At 40.3% G+C, this 22,140-nt stretch overlaps 1 protein-coding gene and 1 pseudogene across 5 annotated transcripts in view; both read right to left on the bottom strand.

Moving 5' to 3' along the window:
* The window catches only part of PDE4DIP (phosphodiesterase 4D interacting protein), a 1,081,329-nt gene that overhangs the window by 510,782 nt on the left and 548,407 nt on the right, over positions 1-22,140 (bottom strand). The gene's annotated exons all lie outside the window — the stretch shown is intronic.
* On the bottom strand, positions 21,898-22,015 carry LOC134965002 (5S ribosomal RNA; annotated as a pseudogene).

Here is a 22,140-nt window from a genome sequence, read left to right as displayed (position 1 = left end):
CAGTATATGCACCGTCCTCCTCAGAGGACGTGTTGGTTAAAGCCGTGGATTGGGAGGAGGTAATGGCCCGTTTAGAAGACGACTTAGTCTTAGGCGGGCGAGAGTGACACTTAGATTTAGTCATAGATCGGTTCAAATGCTGTAACCGAGTGGAAAACTGATCCGCCCATGGCGGGTTCACAGCAGGGACCATATACTGTTGCAGTAGCACAGGTGGCCCCACAGGGGGCGTCATTTAGTCACAAGCGTGTTTAACAATGTGGAGAATGTAGCCCAAGGTGGGTCCTGTGATGCCCCAGGCGCTACCGACCCACTGGGGGGTAAGGAACTCCCTGAACCTGAACTCTCATCTGCGGCCTCACTACCACGCAGTGTGGGAGAGGACCCAACGTTGTTGCCATGTGTAGCAAACATAACTATGTGCACAATAATGGGCAACCCGGTACAAGGTGTAGCAGCACTATACCTAGCAAGATCTCTCAGAACAGAACCCTAAGATGGCACAGTCCGGGAGTCCAATAGATATAGAATATATGGTGACTATAAATCACAAGTAAAAATACCTCATCAATATATCTTGTGATACAATCCTATATTAAGTATAGAAAAACCTGAAACACTTAGCCCCCTCAGGTATAGCATATAAGAATAGCGCGCTGAGTGAAATACCCTGCAATAAGGCAACCACGCAGCAGCTACATGCACACACACATATATAGTCATAAGTGTACCATGCAGAAATTATGTACCATAAACTGCACTGGACTAGCAATACAAAGTAATACTCAGTGTGGCTATATGTGATAACTATAGATATAACAAACACAGTAAGCACTGGATGTATATCACAGGGTGTTTGTACCACACAACCCTGAATGTATGCACGCTTTCTTAACTAACATAGTCCCAGTGACAGGTAGAATACTCAAGTGTCCTGTAGGAAGCACAGCACTGGCAGTCAGGTGGTTCCACAGAGGAGGATTTGCCCCAGCAATCCCAGGAACAGCAAGGCTCTATCTGTAATGGCTGCTGACCGGGAGTGAGGGAGAAGGAAGCAGCTCCAGGACGGGAACATTGTAGAAATGGCGCCCTGGGGCTGGGGGGAGGGACCTCAGGTCCGGCCTGCTCCCCCTGCTGGCATCCCCACCGGGTGTGCGGGCAGAAAACAAAACGGGGGCACTTGGTACAAAATTCCCCTGACCTGTGCCCAAAATATGACCTTTGTGGCTAGTGGAGCAGCTGCCCAGTACTCAGTGTCCACGCCAGCGCGTGCGTGCCCCACCTCCCACGACCGTGCTGAATTGCGGTAAAGTGCGGCACAGGAGCCCCTTACCTCCCCCTTGTCTGCGGCCCCACGATCTGGGAGACGGCAGCGTGTGTGTGACTCACTTTAAGAAGAAGCCGGTGCCTCCGCTGCAGTGACCCGGGCAACCCCGGCGTGGGAGTATACAGCGCCGCTGGGGGTGATGAAGCTGCATGCAGGAAAGTCTCTGAGACTTTGCCTGCAGCAGCCCTGTAGTCTTCTTACAGATTCTTCTGTCAGTCTTTTGTAAAATGAAGCTCTGAAAAGGATGCTTCAGGCAGCCTCCTGTAAAGTGCCTGCATACTGCAAGGCACCAAGTTCCCTGGCATGGAGGCGGGGTGATATAGGAGGCGGCGCTATGCATCTTGGGAAGAAGGTTAAAGCTTTGAGCCTGTTGGTGCCTCGGATCAAGATCCTACTCTAAACCCCAATGTTAATCCTTGTGGAGCCCAGTATACCCGCAGCAGAAAATGCAGATAAGGGAGGTGGGGTCGTTATTATAGATAGGGACTACTATGTTGCTGAAGCTTATCGGTTGCTAGGTGACAGAGAGTCTTACTTATGAAAAATTGTGTGTGATCCAACTAAAGAATATGTGAATGAATTGAGAGATCTACTCAATAGAGGTCTTCAATCCAAAATGTATAGATATAAAGGAATACAAATATCTTTTAAATGAAACACCTAGATACAGTATGCTGTTTTTGATCATATACCAAAACTGCATGAAAATAATGTAACCCCCTCAGCTGCCCCATTATACAGGTATCGGGGATTGACTCTTTGGGTGCCAGGGTTTCTGAATGTGTGGATAGATATATAAAGAAATATGTATCTCAGCTAGACACTTATGTAAGGGATTCTAGTCATGTATTACAAATAGTAGATGGCTTACAATGGAAGTCTGAGTATAAATGGTGCACGGTAGATGTACATGCGTTGTACACTTCGATCCCGCACCAAGGAGGAATAGAGAGCCTTAGAGCCATACTGCTAAAAGATGAAAAATATGACAACTGTACTGACTGAATTCATTTGTGACTGTCTTCTTTTTGTGTTAAAGCATAACTACGTTACAATTCTTGACAACTGGTACACTCAACGCTGCGGGACTGCGATGGCCAGTATTTGCGCGCCAAGTCTTGCAAACTTATATATGGGCTCCTGGGAGAGTGGTCTAAAAGAGAGAAGGTTGTTTGAGAGAGTAGTCATCTTTAAAAGATACATAGATGACATATTGATTGTATGGAAGGGGGACCGTGCTGAATTTGATGAGTTCATGACGAATCTGAATGTGAATGAATATAACTTAAAATTCACCTACACCTATAATGAGAATAAGATCGAATATTTAGATTTGGTCCTGGACTCAACCACAACTGGAAAAGTTGGCACTTGCACATTTAAAAAAAAAAAGTTGATAGCAACAGCTATCCTGACTTTTCCAGCTGTCACTTATCCTCTCGGAAGAGAAATATCCTTTTTTCACAGTTTTCACGTCTACTACAGAAAAATTTGATGAACAATCGTCTATTTTTGTAGAAAGGTTTGAAGATAAGGGATACCTGAAGGAGTTTATTGAAGAATCAAAAAGGAGAGCTAAAGAAAAAAAAAAGAGAGAAACTCCTGAGATATAAAGATAAGAGTAGTGAAAATAAATAAGAAATTCACATGTCCTTTTGTCACTAATTACAGTAGTGATGCACATAAGATTAAAAAATGTTTGCAGAAAAACTGGCACATTTTAAAAGAGCATCCTGGCTCTGTGACTGACTTCCCGAATTTCCTAATATGGTGTTCAAGAAGGCTAAGAATTTAAAATCACATATGTCTAAACATAGGATTTTGGTTACCTATCGGTAAATCCTTTTCTCGTAGTCCGTAGAAGATGCTGGGGTCCACATTAGTACTATGGGGTATAGATGGGTCCTACCAGGAGCCATTGGCACTTTAAGAGTTTGAGAAGGTGGGCTGGCTCCTCCCTCTATGCCCCTCCTACCAGACTCAGTCTAGAAACTGTGCCAGAGGAGATGGACATCTTAGAGAGAAGGATTTAACACAGATAGTGGCGAGATTCATACCAGCTCACACATAAAAGGCACATCAAGATAACTTAGCTTGAAAACTCAGTAACCGCTGAAACATTACTTATCAAGTAACAATGCAGTACTCAACTAAATCGAAGTTGTACTGAACCAAATAATAAAAGCAGGAAAGCGAAGCGCTGGGCGGGTACCCAGCATCATCTACGGACTACAAGAAAAGGATTTACCGGTAGGTAACCAAAATCCTATTTTCTCTTACGTCCTAGAGGATGCTGCGGTCCACGTTAGTACCATGGGGATGTACCAAAGCTCCCAGAACGTGAGGGAGAGCGCGGAGGCTCCTGCAGAACTGATTGACTGAACTTCAGATCATCAGAGGCCAAAGTATCGAACTTGTAGGACTTTGCAAACGTGTTCGACCCAGACCAAGTTGCAGCTCAGCAAAGTTGTAACGCCGAGAGACCCCAGGCAGCCACCCAGGAAGACCCTATGGTCTTATGGGTAGAGTGGGACTTGACAGATGTAGGACACGACAGGCCTGCCGTAGAATACGCATGCTGGATAGTGAACCTGATCCAGCGAGCGATCGTCTGATTAGAAGCAGGACACCCAAGTTTCTTGGGATCATACAAGACAGAGAGTCCGATTTTCTGTGACGAGCAGTCCTCCTCTTATAGATTTTCAGAGCCCTTACAGCATCAAAGGGCTTTGATGAAATTGAGGAGTCAGTAGCCACTGGCACCACAATAGGTTTTGTTGATATGAAATGCCGACACAACCTTCGGAAGAAACTGCTGACGTGTTCGGAGTTCAGCCCTATCTTCGTGGAAGATCAACTATGGGCTTTTACAGGACAAAGCCCTCAACTCCGACACACGTCTAGCAGAAGCTAGGGCCAACAACGTGACAGCCTTCCACGTAAGAAACTTGAACTCAACCTCCTGTAGAGGCTCGAACCAGTCTGATTGGAGGAACTGCAACACCACGTTAAGGTCCCAAGACGCCGTAGGCAGTACAAAGGGAGGTTGGATGTGCTGAACTCCCTTCAAAAAGGTCTGAACCTCAGGGAGGGCAGCCAATTGTTTCTGAAAAAAAATGGATAAGGACGATATCTGGACCTTCACAGATCCCAATCTCAGGCCCATATCCACACCATCTTGTAGGAAGAGGAGAAAACGTCCCAGTTGAAACTCCACTGCAGGAAATTTCTTATACTCATACCAAGATACATATTTTTTCCAAATTCGATGGTAATGTTTAGACATTACTCCTTTCCTAGCCTGTATCAGGGTAGGAATAACCTTGTTCGGAATGCCCTTACGAGCTAGTATCAGGCGTTCAATCTCCATGCCATCAAACGTAGCCGCGGTAAGTCTTGATAGGCGAATGGCGCCTGCTGCAGCAGGTCCTCTCGAAGGGGAATAGGCCTCGGCTCTTCTTGCAGTAGATTCAGAAGATCCGCGTACCAAACCCTTCTTGGCCAGTCTGGAGCAATGAGGAGCGCTTGAACCCTTGTTCTCCTTATGAGCTCCTTAGAACTCTTGGTATGAGTGGAAGTGGAGGAAACATGTACACCCACAGAGTCACTAGGGCGTCCACTGCAACTGCTTGCGGGTCCTTCGACCTGGAACAATACCGTCAAAGCTTTTTGTTGAAACGAGAGGCCATCATGTCGATCTGGGGTACACCCCAAAGATCTGTTACCTCCTTGAACACCTCCGGATGGAGACCCCACTCCCCTGGATGGAGATCGTGCCTGCTGAGGAAGTCCGCTTCCCAGTTGTCTACTCCCGGAATGAAGATTGCTGACAGCGCCAAGGCGTGCTTTACTGCCCAGAGGATGATTCTTATTACCTCTGCAATTGACCAAGGAAGGTTGGTGATTCTGCACCAGTCATACACAATTACACGTGTTTTTCTAAACCAGTATTCTTTTATACAGAGAAAATCTCTAATTAAAGTCTGGTGGTGCACCCAGAGTCAGAAAACAGCTAGAGCAAAAATGAATTAAAGAAGACTCTTGTTTGGGTGCACTCTTGTTAAAGTTATAATGGATAATATTAAAACATAACGTTTATTATGACTCGTTAAAATAAGCTCAGTATCCGCTCATTCTCCCCATGGAGTTGGTACAAAACAAACAGAAGAAAAGCATAAGCAAAACAAACATATATTATTAGGGTAAAAATTATGGTATGTTCTGGTTTGGTCTATACCCAATATAGACTGGCATAGGGATGTAGGCACAGTTGTCATACATCTATCTTATGCCTTACCAGTACAAGCAATGCTTGTTTTAATGGAACCTGAGTAGGTCATGCATGAATAGGTACCTAATGAAACGGGAGTATCGGTTCCATATATCCGCTATCACATCTCATCCTCTATTGCCTAGGATGCTTTGTCGACACATATGCTTATCTCACTATCTAGGATGTTTAATCAGCACATGAACCTAGGGGGTATGCCTATGTATCACTTGGGTGAACAGAATTATTAATTAGATTCCTGCCTGAAATAAATCAGGGTAGGTCAGAGTTAGAAGGAAGAAGCAGTGGTGATCCTGCTGTTGGTATTGAGTTTAGAAAGAACAACCTCAAATTACTACACTGGGTATTCTCTGAGGGTCACCCCACAGATACTGACCCAGCCCATCACCGTTTTACTTCCAAGATCGGACGAGATTAGGCTCTAGCAGTGAGGTATGATTGTAAACAAAATAGCAGCTCTAAAGTGAATTTTCCCTTAGAAATAGCTAATCAGGCGCAACTGGTAGATTAATCTGGATAAAAGAAATTTAATCTAAAGAAGACAAAAGCAGCTCCCAAATAAATATTCTGTAATTATTTAGAATAGACAACTAGAACCCGAAGAGAGCGATAGTTTATCGTATATAAACAACATTTATTTGTAACATAAATTACAATATATAAAATACTAATATAATGGATGCATTCATAAATTAGAATATAAAAAAACTAATAATAAAAAACACCAAATTACGGATCTGTCACTGATGCTAAATAAAAATTTAGTGGAAACCAATTATTGAAAGTTCCGTAATAGTAGGAGCTGATGCTCTTATACTTATGCTGCCACCTTAATTTGTTATCCTGTGGATATTCCACATGAGATTGGGATCTCTGTGTTGGAGAATTATTCAGCTGTAAAGGAGAAATCCCATCAGTGGAAATATAGAAGGGCGCAGCTGTACATAACAATGAATGACGGCATTCAATAACAATACTGGTTACCAGTTCCTTTTTGGTGAATTAGGTTATTGTTGAACTTATAAAGTCCATATGTTTTAGCTTTATGGGGAATCCATTGATGACTCTTGTTTAAAACATAATAACTTGTATGGCTGTAACCCGGAGACTGGGCTGAAGACGGCGCTTCACAGTTAGTACTGCTGTGCGGCTCTAATTACCGGCTCCCGAAGGAGATGGATTTGTTGAGCCTCGTGCAGTGCTGGAGTGCAGATTACTCATGCAAATAGTTAGAATGAAATATGTAGCTGAAATTCTTCTAAAAACGACACTGAACAGCTGGTATTTCTATACGTCTCCAATTACCGGCTCCCGAAGGAGATGGATTTGTTGAGCCTATTGCAGTATTGGAGTGTGAATTACTCACATAGATTGTTGAAGTAGAATCTGTCACTATATAGTCCGTTTGTCCCTGGGTACAGCCGATGATATGGCAATCAGAGTAGGTCCGTAAAGGTGAATGAGAAGGAAGCCTTGACGCGTTTCTCCGCTAGCATAGATATGCGGTTTCATCAGAAGGTGTTCTCAGCAATGTCCAAGCAAGTATTTAAATAGAAAGCATCCAATCATCGAGACTTCTACTGATTACAGCATATGTGTGGTCTGTTAATTGTTCGAACCACCTGATATCATCTCTATCCAGAGATTTTTATCCAGATTGATTTTATAAAAGCATAATCCCATATAGACATATATGTCGATAAAACCATATAATCAGAGAAGATAAAGGAAGAAAGATAATCACATAATTATATAAATGTAAATTTTTCAAACTTAAGGCTATGGCGTCCATTAGGAGTATTGAAGACAAATACACAGAAAAGCAATACTGCCAAATGAACTAATCTCTATAGCTCAGTGGATAAGCACCACGCTCATATACCAACACACGCAGACACACGCAGGTTCCAATCCCAGATACACCAGAGCAATATATATCTGCAGTTTATTATTTTAAATTTAATTGTATCATAGATATTAGTACTAACAGATTCCTCTCTATTTCTATTTATGGATGGTATGGAGCTTGAGAGATTATATGATTTTTAAAAAACAAAAATAGTTTGCAGTAATTTTATATATATATATATATATATATATATATATACGAGTAATAAATGAATCAACAAAACATGCAAAGAGAGTAAGCTCTCTCCAATGATTATTCTCTAGAGAACAAAATAGATACATCTGAAAAAAGAGAAAGACCTATATATGACCAACCCAAGAAATACATAACAATGATGAATTCTATTTATACGCAACAACATATATGTATACATGTATACAGAGGGGAGTAGTCCCACATAAATCTATGTATAGAGAGAGGGCACATGCACATACATATATGCTAAAAAAGCACGTTGTTAATATAAAGTATATTTATTTTCCTGAGTTGACACTACCACCGGAACAGAGATACAACTGGATATATTTAAACCAGCTGCACTAAGTCTCAGAGGATATCAACCCAAGAGAATTGCTACACATGTGTACCATAAACATGTATATCTAGACTGATTTTAACCTATATAAGAAGGGACAATAAGAGGAGGGAATTAGCAGAGAAATAGGTTAACATAATACTGGTTAACCCTGGACTATCGGAAGAGTTATCAAATCCTTACTGATACAAATAATTTAATGAAAATTGCAGAAGAAAAGGGAGGATAAAACATAATCATAGTTTATAAGCAGGTGTTGGGCATCAAATATGGTTAATTTCGATGTTCTCATTGAGACCTTGTGGGAAGAGGGTTCCCAGTGAGAAAATTCAGAATGCTTCCCGTTTGCAAAGGATGTTAAATCTATCGCCCCCTCGGCACGTTTTTGAAATATGTTCAATGCCTTGAATCTTAAGAACTCCCATATCACCCTGATGTTTATTATTAACATGTCTAGACAGGCTGTGCAAACAGTATCTTCTCAACACATTTCTTCTATGTTCCAAAAAACGGACATTCAAACTACGTGTAGTGCGGTCTACATATTGTAGCCCACAACTGCATGAAATAAGATAAATATATTCAGATAGACAATTAGTGTAAGAGATAATATTAAAGGATTGTCCTGATGTGTTGGAAGTAAACTGATCTCCTGGAAGGATAGAATTGCATGCAATGCATTTCAGCCTCCCACACCTAAAACATAGTTTTTTATTGGTTTGATAAATCTTTAACCAATTTGACTCTACTTTATGTGTTGATTTGTCCATAACGAAATGGCTGGGAGATAGAGGATTTTGGAGGATTCTGGCTTTTCTAAAAACTATCTTAGGTTGGTCCTTGAGACCGGTTGATAGAATATTATCACCTCTCAAGATGGGAAAATGTTTTCTAAGAATGTTACTGAGTTCTCGAGAATAATTATTGAATTTAGAAATAAAGATAGGTGAGTTGTCCAACCAGTCTCCTTCAGAGATCAGGTTTTTCATTTTTCCTTCTAGAAGGGACCTACGGTCACGACTCAGTGTCTCCTCAAATGCTTGTGATATTATTGTATCAGGATAACCTTGTTCACTAAATATAGTTGCCAATTCAGAATCCTGTTTCAAAAAATTAGTTTGATCTGAACAGTTTCGTCGAATTCTTAAAAACTGTCTCTTGGGAATATTATTAGCCCAAGGTCTATGGTGGCAACTAGAGTAGTTTAGAAAGGATTGGCAATCTACTTCTTTAGTATGCGTGGAGGTAGAGATTTTCCCATTCACAATGTGTAGAGCAATATCAAGAAAGGTGAAATGAGAAGAGTGTATAGTGCTGGTGAATTTAAGACGAAAAGTGTTATTATTAAGTGAAGAAACAAAATCCATGGCTGCTAAGTGATCTCCTTCCCAAACAAAAAACATATCGTCAATGTAACGGCCATAGAACACCAGGCTCGGCCCAGTGGGTCCTCCCCAGACATGATGGTCTTCGAAGAGTCCCATGTACAAGTTGGCATAACTTGAGGCGAACCTGGTGCCCATGGCCGTACCGTGTATTTGCAGAAAAAAATCCATATTGAAGGTGAAATAGTTATGTGAAAGGATGAACTGTACAGCATCTAACAAAAACCGTTGTTTGACCGCACTAAGATTAGCATCTGACCTCAAATAACTGGAAAGTGCTTCTACACCCAATTGATGTGGTATATTGGTGTAAAGTGACTCAACATCACAAGTCATAAAAAGGAAATTATCTTTCCATACTAAATTTCCAATTAAATTTAAAAAATGTGTGGTGTCTTTAATGTGTGACCTAAGATTCCTAACATGTGGCTGTAAAGAAAAATCAACAAAAGCTAACAAGTTAGTAGTGAGGGACCCAACACCAGAGATAATGGGCCGCCCAGGAGGTGATTGGAGTGTTTTGTGTATTTTGGGAAGGTGATAAAACGTGGGAGTGATAGGATAGGGACAGCAAAGATATTGATACTCATTTTTTGATATTGCTCCATTTTCAAGAGCATTCTCTAGTAAGATTTTTAAGGCCATTTGATAATTAGAAGTAGGATCCCCACATAGTTTTGTATAGAATTTAGTATCACTTAGTTGTCTCCTGGCTTCAATCAAATAGTCTTCAGTGTTTTGAATCACTGTTCCTCCTCCTTTATCGGCCGCTCTAATAATAATAGAGCGGTCTCTGCTTAAGCTTTCTAAAGCTTTCCTCTCATTACCATGCAGATTATCTCGTTTTTTACTTTTTTTCTTTTTATTGATATTGTTGCACAGAGTTTGAAATTCCCTCAGAGTAGATGAATAAAATGCTTCAATGCAGCCAGTTTTGTATTGTGTAGGGTAAAATTCTGATTTCTTTTTTAACCTTTTTAGAGAGTGATCCTCTATATCAAAAATTTGTGTAGAATTCACTGTAGAAATATTTTCTTGTTGTAAAGATTGCAGAGTTTTAACTGCCTGGTCCAATACAATTGGAATCCTATTTGGGCCTGGTTCTTCAAACTTTTATTCATAAAATAACGCTTTCTGCAGAGATCTCTGGTGTAGCGGTTAAGCTCCACAAACAAATCAAATAAGTTAGGTTCCTTAGATGGTGCGAAGTTAAGGCCCTTGGCTAAAAGGGCTTTTTCACTCTCAGACAGAGATCTTGCAGAAAGATTAAAAATACCCTGATTCCTTAGTCTTTACTTAGATTTTTATGTTAATTTCTTTCGACCACCTCTTGTTCCTCTAAATCTGAGTGTTTTCTTTTTGGGGAGTTTGGGTACTAGTTTACTCTGTTCCTGTTCTTCCACATGGGGTACAGTTCCTTCTCTAAAAAAGATTCTGATGGTCTAGAGGTCTCTCTAGGTGGAAAATTAGTTTTTGGTCTAGCTCCTTTCTCTATAATACTTGTGTATCCAGGTTTAAGTACCTGTGTATTAGTTCTCTGATGTTTAGGTGTATAGGTCCGAGTTTTATGATCACCTAACTGTTGGAGATTGGCAGCATTCGCAGAAACAATGTCAGAAGAGGGTCTCTTAGTGGTATATTTTCTAAATTCTTTCTTAGAGCTCTGTACAAAATTATCTCTATTTCTATTATAAGTCCTCACTTGATCGTTCTTATAATCATAGTTATCTCTATGTAATTTCTTATTTTTTGAGGAAATTAGTTGGTGTTCATAATCCTCAATTTTTTGATTTAATATATAATCTAAATCCCTATAATCAGATCTTACTTCAAAGGGTTTCAAATGCTCCTGGATAAGCAAAATTTCCTCAGAGACCGTTGAGACATGTTAATAATAAACATCAGGGTGATATGGGAGTTCTTAAGATTCAAGGCATTGAACATATTTCAAAAACGTGGCGAGGGGGCGATAGATTTAACATCCTTTGCAAACGGGAAGCATTCTGGATTTTCTCACTGGGAACCCTCTTCCCACAAGGTCTCAATGAGAACATCAAAATTAACCATATTTGATGCCCAACACCTGCTTATAAACTATGATTATGTTTTATCCTCCCTTTTCTTCTGCAATTTTCATTAAATTATTTGTATCAGTAAGGATTTGATAACTCTTCCGGTAGTCCTGGGTTAACCAGTATTATGTTAACCTATTTCTCTGCTAATTCCCTCCTCTTATTGTCCCTTTTTATTTAGGTTAAAATCAGTCTAGATATACATGTTTATGGTACACATGTGTAGCAATTCTCTTGGGTTGATATCCTCTGAGACTTAGTGCAGCTGGTTTAAATATATCCAGTTGTATCTCTGTGCCGGTGGTAGTGTCAACTCAGGAAAATAAATAGACTTTATATTAACAACGTACTTTTTTAACATATATGTATGTGAATGTGCCCTCTCTCTATACATAGATTTATGTGGGACTACTCCTCTCTGTATACATGTATACATATATGTTGTTGCGTATAAATAGAATTAATCATTGTTATGTATTTCTCGGGTTGGTCATATATAGGTCTCTCTCTTTTTTTAGCTGTATCTATTTTGTTCTCTAGAGAATAATCATTGGAGAGAGTTTACTCTTTTTGCATGTTTTGTTGATTGATTTATTACTCATACAGTGGGGATCGAAAGTTTGGGCACCCCAGGCAAAAATTCATTTTAATGTGCAAAAAGAAGCCAAGGAAAGATGGAAAAATCTCCAAAAGGCATCAAATTACAGATTAGACATTCTTATAACATGTCAAAAAAAGTTTGATTTTATTTCCATCATTTACACTTTCATAAGAACAGAAATAAAAATGGTGTCAGTAAAAGTTTGGGCACCCTGCAGAGTTAATACCTTGTACTGCCCCCTTTGGCAAGTATCACAGCTTGTAAACGCTTTTTGTAGCCAGCCAAGAGTCTTTCAATTCTTGTTTGAGGTATCTTCGCCTATTCTTCCTTACAAAAGTCTTCCAGTTCTTTGAGATTCCTGGGCTGTCTGTGACGCACTGCTCTTTTAAAGTCTATCCATAGATTTTCAATTATATTGAGGTGAGGAGATTGTGAAGGCCATGGAAAACCTTCAGTTTACGCCTCTTGATGTAATCCACCGTAAATTTTGAGGTGTGTTTGGGATCATTATCCATTTGTAGAAGCCAGCCTCTCTTTAACTTCAGCTTTTTCACAGATGGCATCAAGTTAGCATCCAAAATTTGCTGGAATCTTATTGAACCCATTTTTCCTTCTACTCGTGAAATGTTCCCTGTGCCACTGGCAGCAATACAACCCCAAAGCATGATTGATCCACCCCCATGCTTAACAGTTGGACAGAGGTTCTTTTCATTAAATTCTGTGCCCTTCCTTCTCCAAACGTACCTTTGCTCATTCCGGCCAAAAAGTTCTATTTTAACCTCATCGGTCCACAGAACTTTATTCCAAAATGTATCGGCTTGTCAATATGTTCATTTGCAAACTTCAAACGCTGATTTTTGTGGTGAGGACGTAGAAGAGGTTTTCTTCTGATGACTCTTCCATGAAGACCATATTTGTACAAGTATCTCTTTATAGTGGAATAGTGTACCACAACTCCAGTGTCTGCCAGATCTTCCTGGAGGGATCATGCAGTCAAACGTGGATTTTGACTTGCTTTTCTCACAATCCTGCGATCTGTTCTGTCTGATATTTTTCTAGGTCTTCCAGATCCTGCTTTAACGTCCACTGTTCCTGATGACTGACATTTCTTAATTACATTCCGAACAGAGGATATGGGCATCTGATAATGCTTTGCTATCTTCTTATAGCCTTCTTCTGCTTTGTGAGCGTCAACTATTCTCAGTTTCAGTGTTCTACACAACTGCTTAGAGGAACCAATGGTGCTGGTTGTTGGAGCAAGGACAGATGAGTCTGGGCTTTTAAAACCTTTAAGATTGACATCACCTGGTCTTTCCAGACAATGATTGAGAACAATCCATGACACTGCCAGGTCTCAGCTGTCCAAAGGAGGTAGTACAAGGTATTAACCCTGCAGGGTGCTCAAACTTTTGCAGACACCATTTTTTGTTTTCTGTTCTTTAGATAGTGTAAATGATGGAAATAAAATCAAACTTTTTTTGACATGTTATAAGAATGTCTAATCTGTAATTTGATGCCTTTTGGAGATTTTTCCATCTTTCCTTGGCTTCTTTTTGCACATTAAAATGAATTTTTGCCTAGGGTGCCCAAACTTTCGATCCCCACTGTGTATGTATATATATATATATATATATATATATATATATATATATATATAAAATTACTGCAAACTATTTTGTTTTTTAAAAATCATATAATCTCTCAAGCTCCATACCATCCATAAATAGAAATAGAGCGGAATCTGTTAGTACTAATATCTATGATACAATTAAATTTAAAATAATAAACTGCAGATATATATTGCTCTGGTGTATCTGGGATTGGAACCTGCGTGTGTCTGCGTGTGTTGGTATCCACTGAGCTATAGAGATTAGTTCATTTGACAGTATTGCTTTTCTGTGTATTTGTCTTCAATGCTCCTAATGGACGCCATAACCTTAAGTTTGAAAACTTTACATTTATATAATTATGTGTTTATCTCTCTTCCTTTATCTTCTCTGATAATATGGTTTTATCTACATATAAGTCTATATGGGATTATGCTTTTTTTTTTTAAATAATCTGGATAAAAATCTCTGGATAGAGATGATATCAGGTGGTTCGAACAATTAACAGACCACACATATGCTGTAATTAGTAGAAGTCTCGATGATTGGATGCTTTCTATTTAAATACTTGCTTGGACATTGCTGAGAACACCTTCTGAGGAAACCGCATATCTATGATAGCGGAGAAACGCGTCAAGGCTGCCTTCTCATTCACCTTTACGGACCTACTCTGATTGCCATATCATCGGCTGTACCCAGGGACAAACGGACTATATAGTGACAGATTCTACTTCAACAATCTATGTGAGTAATTCACACTCCAATACTGCAATAGGCTCAACAAATCCATCTCCTCCGGGAGCCGGTAATTGGAGCCGTATAGAAATACCAGCTGTGAAGTGTCGTTTTTAGCAGAATTTCAGCAACATATTTCATTCTAACTATTTGCATGAGTAATCTGCACTCCAGCACTGCACGAGGCTCAACAAATCCATCTCCTTCGGGAGCCGGTAATTAGAGCCGCACAGCAGTACTAACTGTGAAGTGCCGTCTACAGCCCAGTCTCCGGGTTACAGCCGTACAAGTTATTATGTTTTAAACAAGAGTCATCAATGGATTCCCCATTAAGCTAAAACATATGGACTTTATAACTTCAACAATAACCTAATTCACCAAAAAGGAACTGGTAACCAGTATTGTTATTGAATGCCGTCATTCATTGTTATGTACAGCTGCGCCCTTCTATATTTCCACTGATGGGATTTCTCCTTTACAGCTGAATAATTCTCCAACACAGAGATCCCAATCTCATGTGGAATATCCACAGGATAACAAATTAAGGTGGCAGCATAAGTATAAGAGCATCAGCTCCTACTATTACGGAACTTTCAATAATTGGTTTCCACTAAATATTTATTTAGCATCAGTGACAGATCCGTAATTTGGTGTTTTTTATTATTAGTTTTTTTATATTCTAATTTATGAATGCATCTATTATATTAGTATTTTATACATTGTAATTTATGTTACAAATAAATGTTGTTTATATACGATAAACTAGCGCTCTCTTCGGCATCTAAATGATAGTAAACCGTATATAAGGTGTTCCACTCACCAATGAGAGTGCACCTAATCAATAAGTTTCAGAAAAAAGTGTGGATCTGCTGTCTACGTTAGACCCAGAATTACTCCTAGGGATCGTAGATGAGAGTCCACGAAATAAGATAAAGAATGAAAGAACAAATTTGAAGAAGGAGAAGATACAAAGAATAAACACAATTTTACACATAAATTGTATTCAATATGTGGGTTATATCTTACCCACTTAAGGTATCCCTAAATAGATTCAATGTGATTATAACATTCCGTAAGGGATCTTTTATCCGTATATGATCTCAGTTTATGCAGCATATGAAGCTATGTCAACCAGAAAATCCCAGTCCAAATTCTATGCGAGAATATGTGAAAAACACAATAATGTAACAATCAATTTTTTGCACAAGTATGTCATAGAAGGGCAAATGTGAACTCCTTTCCATGTATGAGAATGACCGTACATCCTTTTTACACAGCCATCATCTCCAGTATTTCACATCACATGAGATAGTAATACACTGTAATTGTGTTATTTTGGAAGGATATTGTTCTTCCTTACACATGCAGAATTATCACCATGATCTGAAAAAACATATTTTATACTAGTCTTCACATATATAGCCCCTCCCATATAACAGTGTAGGGGATCATTTCACAGTATATATCAGTGAACTAATCTATACATCATCTGGGAAACACTCAATTTTGGACAGTATGTTATATGATATTCACTGTGTTACCCGCATTCCCCAGGTGCTATGAGAGCTTAACTATCTGTTAATTAGAGTTCAGATACCCTTACAAAGGTTAGGAATAAGACAATTGTGTAAATTTTGATACCGGATACCACCCAGGTCCCTGGGTCAGTTAGAGAAACGATTTGTAGTAATGGTATTCTCCTGAGATTAGGTCCTATGACAATGGCTTGCTGAAAGGTACACGGTCCTAATGCATGATTAGGTAGGAAAACGCGTTTCACCCATCTTGCGGGCTTGCTCACTTCCAATGCTGATGATCTAATTGCTATACCAGGTTAAAAAACCCAGGTAATTGCTGGTCAGCCAATGGCTGCTTCTTCTGTCTAATTAGTTACTCAGCCCCCCGCTATCGTCAGCGGAAGCCATCTCTTTGTATATGGTTGCCTGGCAACCTACTTGCGGTATCATAGGCTCATAGGCAGTGACGGGGAGGTCCTATGTTGCTTTCTCAGGGCGCACAGGATCAACAGAAAAAGAAAAGCAAAAAGACGTCCGTATGGTGCGGAGAACAATTCTGGATGGACAACATCCCGGGCGCTAGTGTCCTTGTCGCACCCACGAGCGGGCGGGTCTGTTGCTCTGGTAACACGAGCGTACGTCATAACATCGTGTTCACTTCAGGTCGTAGCATCTCAATGCCTAGCATCCTACTGATTGGATTGTAATGACAGGGAAACGGGTGGGCGGGACGGGGGGACGTGCTTATTGCCACTGTATTCCGAGTTATGAGAATTCGATTTCAATGTTTGTTTTCTGTTAATTATTAGCTGTTAATCCATACTCGGTTATAAGCATATAAACGGGACTTATCTTGGTTCATTTGAACTGTGATAAAAAGTGTCAGTGAAAAGCGTGTGATCCTTTATTGGGAAAGGGGATTGGGGAGAAAAAGGGGGAAAAAAGGAAAGGGGAAAGGAAAGGAGGTAAGGGGGGGGAGGGAGAGAAAGAGAGAAGAAGGGGAGAGGTTTTTGTGCTTGGTACTGTTATAGCAGTGGATTCATTGGTGAGTGGAGTAACATAAACCATCTGCCAGCCGTGAATAGGGTGTTCACTTATAAATGAGAGTGACCTGATGACTAACTTTCAGAATTTGGACTTACCATCGCTCTTCTGAACATACGGGCAATGGTGTCAGTGAAAAGCGTGTGACAATTTGTTATGGAAGGGAGAATTGGAGGAGGGAAGGAAAGGGGGGGGGGGGGGGGAGAAAAAAGGAAAGAGGGAGTGATAGGGAAAATTGATCTTTGTAGGGAACTATGATGGCGATTGAATCTTTTTGTGTAAATTTTAACGAGGGAAGTGAGTTGCGCAGGATTGTGTGGTGCAATGGGATGAGCTGTTTATTCGGACAGTTGGATGGGTGTTTTGGTAAGTGCTGTGAGGAGGGAAAACACACGTGAAGGTGAAATAAATGCAAATCGGTGACAAAAGGATGTTGTGAAATGAATGATAATGTACAATTGCCTGGTGATTAGGGACTTGAATTATGTGTGTTTGGATGTGGGTGTGTTCTAGGAGAATTGGAGTAGGAATGTGGGTGGGGAGGGGTGGTTTTTAGAGGGAAAAGAGGCTTCTTACTGGTATTGGTATTACTTAGTGAAAATGCATGGTGAGGAGAGGAATATGTGAGTGGGAGATTAAATGCCTAAACCCAGTGTAACTGGAGGTTTGGTCCATATCTTATTCCAAATTCTGGTTTGTTGTTATCCCATTCTGTACGATGGTATTGTTACGTTGAGTAAGATGGAGTTTTTTTTGGAGTTTTTTAGAGGAAGGCACTATAATTAATGCTCTCATTGAGTCCCAGAGGTCTATATGTATTTAATTTGAAAATCCATTCAGTTTCTCGTTTGAGCAGTTCTTTAGTCATATCCCCTCCTCTTATTCCCATCTGGACTTTGTTCAGACCAAAGACCTTAAATTCTTTTGAAAAGTCAGTGTGATGGGAATAGAAATGTCGGGCAACCGGAGTCAGTTTCTTCATGTGGGTTAGGTCACTGGCAACATTCCGGCAGTTCCCTACATGTTCCAATATGCGTTCTTTTAATTTTCTTGTCGTCATCCCGACATATTTCAGGTTGCAACTACACTCTATACAGTATATCACTTCCTGGGTACTGCAGTTGAAAAAATGTTTGATCTGAATTGGTTCTCCATAGCGATCGATCACTGAGTTGATTTTAAATATAAGGGGGCATGCTTTGCAATGCCCACAGGGGAAAGAACCAGTTGGTATGTTTGATTTTGCCATTGGTTTTTGAAAATGATTTCTCACTAGGAGGTCCTTGATATTCTTGGCTATCCTCCAACTCATCTGAATATTGTCATCTATGAAGGGTGCTAGATCGCTATCTAACTTCAAAATAGGGAGATGTTTCTCTATTGCTTTTTTTTTATCATCCTCCATTCCGGGCAGAAGGTCCCAATGAATCTGATCTTCTCATCCTTCTCTTGATGTACTGTCGATTTGAGTGGAAAAAAATCAGTCTCCCTTGGTGTTTTGGTTACTTTCACGCATGCCCTCTTCAGTGATCGTTTGCTGTACCCCCTTTTCCAGTAGTCGTTGGGTCAGTTCCCGACTCTTAGCTTTAAATACCTCATCTTCTGAGCAGTTGTGTCTGAGTCTTAGGAATTCTCCCTTAGGGATATTTTCCACCGTAGGGGGGAAATGTGCACTTGTTTGGAACAACAAGTTATTGGTTGCTGTTTCTTTCCTATACAGTTCAGTAGCCAGGTACCCCTTGGAGGATTTGTATATGTAAACGTCAAGAAAAGCTATTCGTTCTGGACGTTGATAGTATGTGTTAATTTCAAATTCAAATTATTGGTATTGAGGAGTTGAATGAATTCCTGAAGTAAGTCAAAGTCTCCGTCCCAAATGACAAATATGTCGTCTATGTACCTCAGCCATAATGTAATATGTGCTGTATATTTGTCATTGGTATCGGTGAAGACAAACATCTTTTCCCACCATCCAAGAAATAGGTTCACATACGTGGGCGCACACGCAGCCCCCATTGCGGTACCCCTAACTTGGAGATAGAACTGCTCTTGGAATGTGAAATAGTTCTTCTGTAATACGAATGCTTGCAGGATGTATAGGAGATCATTGAAGGCACTCTTCTCTCCTCCATCAAGGAAATATTTGGTAGCCCTCAGGCCTGCTTGGTGGTCAATGCTACTGTACAATGCTTCAACATCCAAGGTCACCAGATGGAAGCTATCTTCAAAGATGATGCCATGAATTTTCCGCAATAAATCTGAGGTGTCCTTCAGATATGAGGGTAACTGGAAAACATAATCTCGGAGATGTAGGTCTAAGAACCGGCTTGGCTGTTCCAGGAGACCCCCGTTGCCAGACATAATGGGTCTCCCAGGTGTTTTTTTCAGATCTTTATGTATTTTGGGGAGAAGGTAGAAAGTTGGTGTCTTTGGGTTCTGTACGGTCAGATATTTGTATTCTTGTTTGGTGATGGTTCCTATAGCTAATGCTTCCTCTATTAGACCAGTGTACTCCTTCAGAAATCGTGGTGTCGGGTTACTCAGCAATCGTTGATAGCAAGTGGTTTGTTTCAGCTGACGTAACGCTTCTGTAACATACATCTTGACTGGCCAAAGAACTATATTCCCTCCTTTGTCCGAAGGTTTGATTATCACGTCCTTCCATTCTTGTATCTCTGTAAGTGCTGCTCTTTCTCCTACATCCAGATTCGGTGGAAAGAAATGGAGTCTATTCCAATTTTTCTTTTGTATCGCATCAAATTCCCTGGATACCATGGCCAGAAAGACTCTAATTTCTGGACTATTACTATCGGAGGGAAAAAAAGTTGATTTCCCTTTACAAATAGGACGGTGTTTGCTAGTCATTCCTGTCCCAGATTCCAGCTGAAGTTCTTCAAGAATATCAATCATGCCCAGATCTTCAGTATCCCAAAGGGGATCGGTATCAATCGGTCCTCGTGTGGGATTCTGATTGTTAAAGAATTTTTTCAGGAGTAATTTTCTCCCATACATTCTCAGGTCTTTCTCCCACAGGAATCTGTTGAAGGGTTTTGATGGTGAGAAAGATAGGCCCTTGCCTAATACTTTAGTTTGTTCAGGGGTGATTGTTCTCTCAGAAAGATTGATGATATTTAGATATTTCATAGAAAGTGAATTTATCGAGCCTTCCTCTGCCGTTCCGGATGCCTCGAGGTCCGTGGGGTGTCCCAATTGTTGTTCCTTCCTTTGTCTCTTCTTTCTACCCCTCCGTATTGACCTACGGGTCTGGTTCGTCCTCTTGTCTTCTGGCCCCGTCCTAAAAAATAGGGCGAGTCCTCTCGATCCTCCGGTATATAGTTGGTGCGTGGAATGTCTGTCAATTCATTTGCGGAATCCTCGCTATTGGATGACTCTAACTCCGAAAATGTATAGTCCTCCTTGGGTTTCCTATCTCTATACTTTGGGGGCCGTGTGTTCCAACAAAATTGATTTCCCTGTGAAAAGTCCCGTTTATCCCTCTGGAGTTTGTTTCGCTTACGTTCTATGATGTTTCATAGATCTCTAGATCTCTCTTATATTTCTCAAAGGTAGATTGGAAGGAAAAAGTCCTTTTCCCACTTTTCCAGGCTTTTACCAACCTCTTCTATTTCTTTTCTACCTGATCGAGGATCAGGGTATCGTGTTTAATAAGTATGTGTAATAATTCACTGGAACATTTTATAAGGATATTCTCCCACTCTGCCTTGAGATTGTCTGTGGCTAAGAGAAAAGATGGGAAAATCCTAGGTCTCAAACCCCTGGGTAAATTTTATGTTTAATGTAGTTCTCCAGGGTAGTGATGTCCCAAGTAAGTCGCGTACTCCTCTGTAGCGTTTTCTGGAGTTTGGATAGAGGGCCCCTCCAATCTGTAGTCAGGCTTCCAGAATCCCCAGTTTCTGAAGAGAGATCTTCAAACCCCTCAGTGTTCCTACGTCTGGTAAGTTCAGATTTCAAAGAGAATGAAGACATAATGTAAAATTGTATTGTTGAGTGGATGCTAGATTATCCCAGGGCAGTGGAGGAGGAAGAAAAGAAGAGAAAAAACACTTGCCACTGGATATTGTAGATATCAGACTGTGCAGGAATCTGAAACTGATCTAAGATCAGTAAAACTAAAGGTTGACCAAGGAAGGTTGGTGATTCCACACCAGTCATACACAATTACATGCGTTTTTCTAAACCAGTATTCTTTTATACAGAGAAAATCTCTAATTAAAGTCTGGTGGTGCACCCAGAGTCAGAAAACAGCTAGAGCAAAAATGGATTAAAGAAGACTCTTGTTTGGGTGCACTCTTGTTAAAGTTATAATGATAATATTAAAAAATAACGTTTATTATGACTCATTAAAATAAGATCAGTATCCACTCATTCTCCCCATGGAGTTGGTACAAAACAAACAGAAGAAAAGCATAAGCAAAACAAACATATATATTACTAGGGTAAAAATTATGGTATGTTCTGGTTTGGTTTATACCCAATATAGACTGGCATAGGGATGTAGGCACAGTCATCATACATCTATCTTATGCCTTACCAGTACAAGCAATGCTTGTTTTAATGGGACCTGAGTAGGTCATGCATGAATAGGTACCTAATGCAATGGGAGAATCTGTTCCATATATCCGCTATCACATCTCATCCTCTATTGCCTAGGATGCTTTGTCGACACATATGCTTATCTCACTATCTAGGATGTTTAATCAGCACATGAACCTAGAGGGTATGCCTATGTATCACTGGGGTTAACAGAATTATTAATTAGATTCCTGCCAGAAATAAATCAGGGTAGGTCAGAGTTAGAAGGAAGAAGCAGTGGTGATCCTGCTGTTGGTATTGAGTTTAGAAAGAACAACCTCAAATTACTACACTGGGTATTCTCTGAGGGTCACCCCACAGCTACTGACCCAGCCCATCACCGTTTTGCTTCCAAGATCGGACGAGATTGGGCTCTAGCGGTGAGGTATGATAGTAAACCGTGAATAAGGTGTTCCACTCACCAATGAGAGTGCACCTAATCAATAAGTTTCAGAAAAAAGTGTGGATCTGCTGTCTACGTTAGACCCAGGATTACTCCTAGGAATCGTAGATGAGAGTCCACG

The sequence above is a fragment of the Pseudophryne corroboree genome, chromosome 9 (genome assembly GCF_028390025.1).
Source record: "Pseudophryne corroboree isolate aPseCor3 chromosome 9, aPseCor3.hap2, whole genome shotgun sequence".
NCBI classification, from domain to species: Eukaryota; Metazoa; Chordata; class Amphibia; order Anura; family Myobatrachidae; genus Pseudophryne; species Pseudophryne corroboree.
Note: the sequence above shows the minus strand (reverse complement) of the source record. Positions and strands in the feature narration are given on the sequence as shown.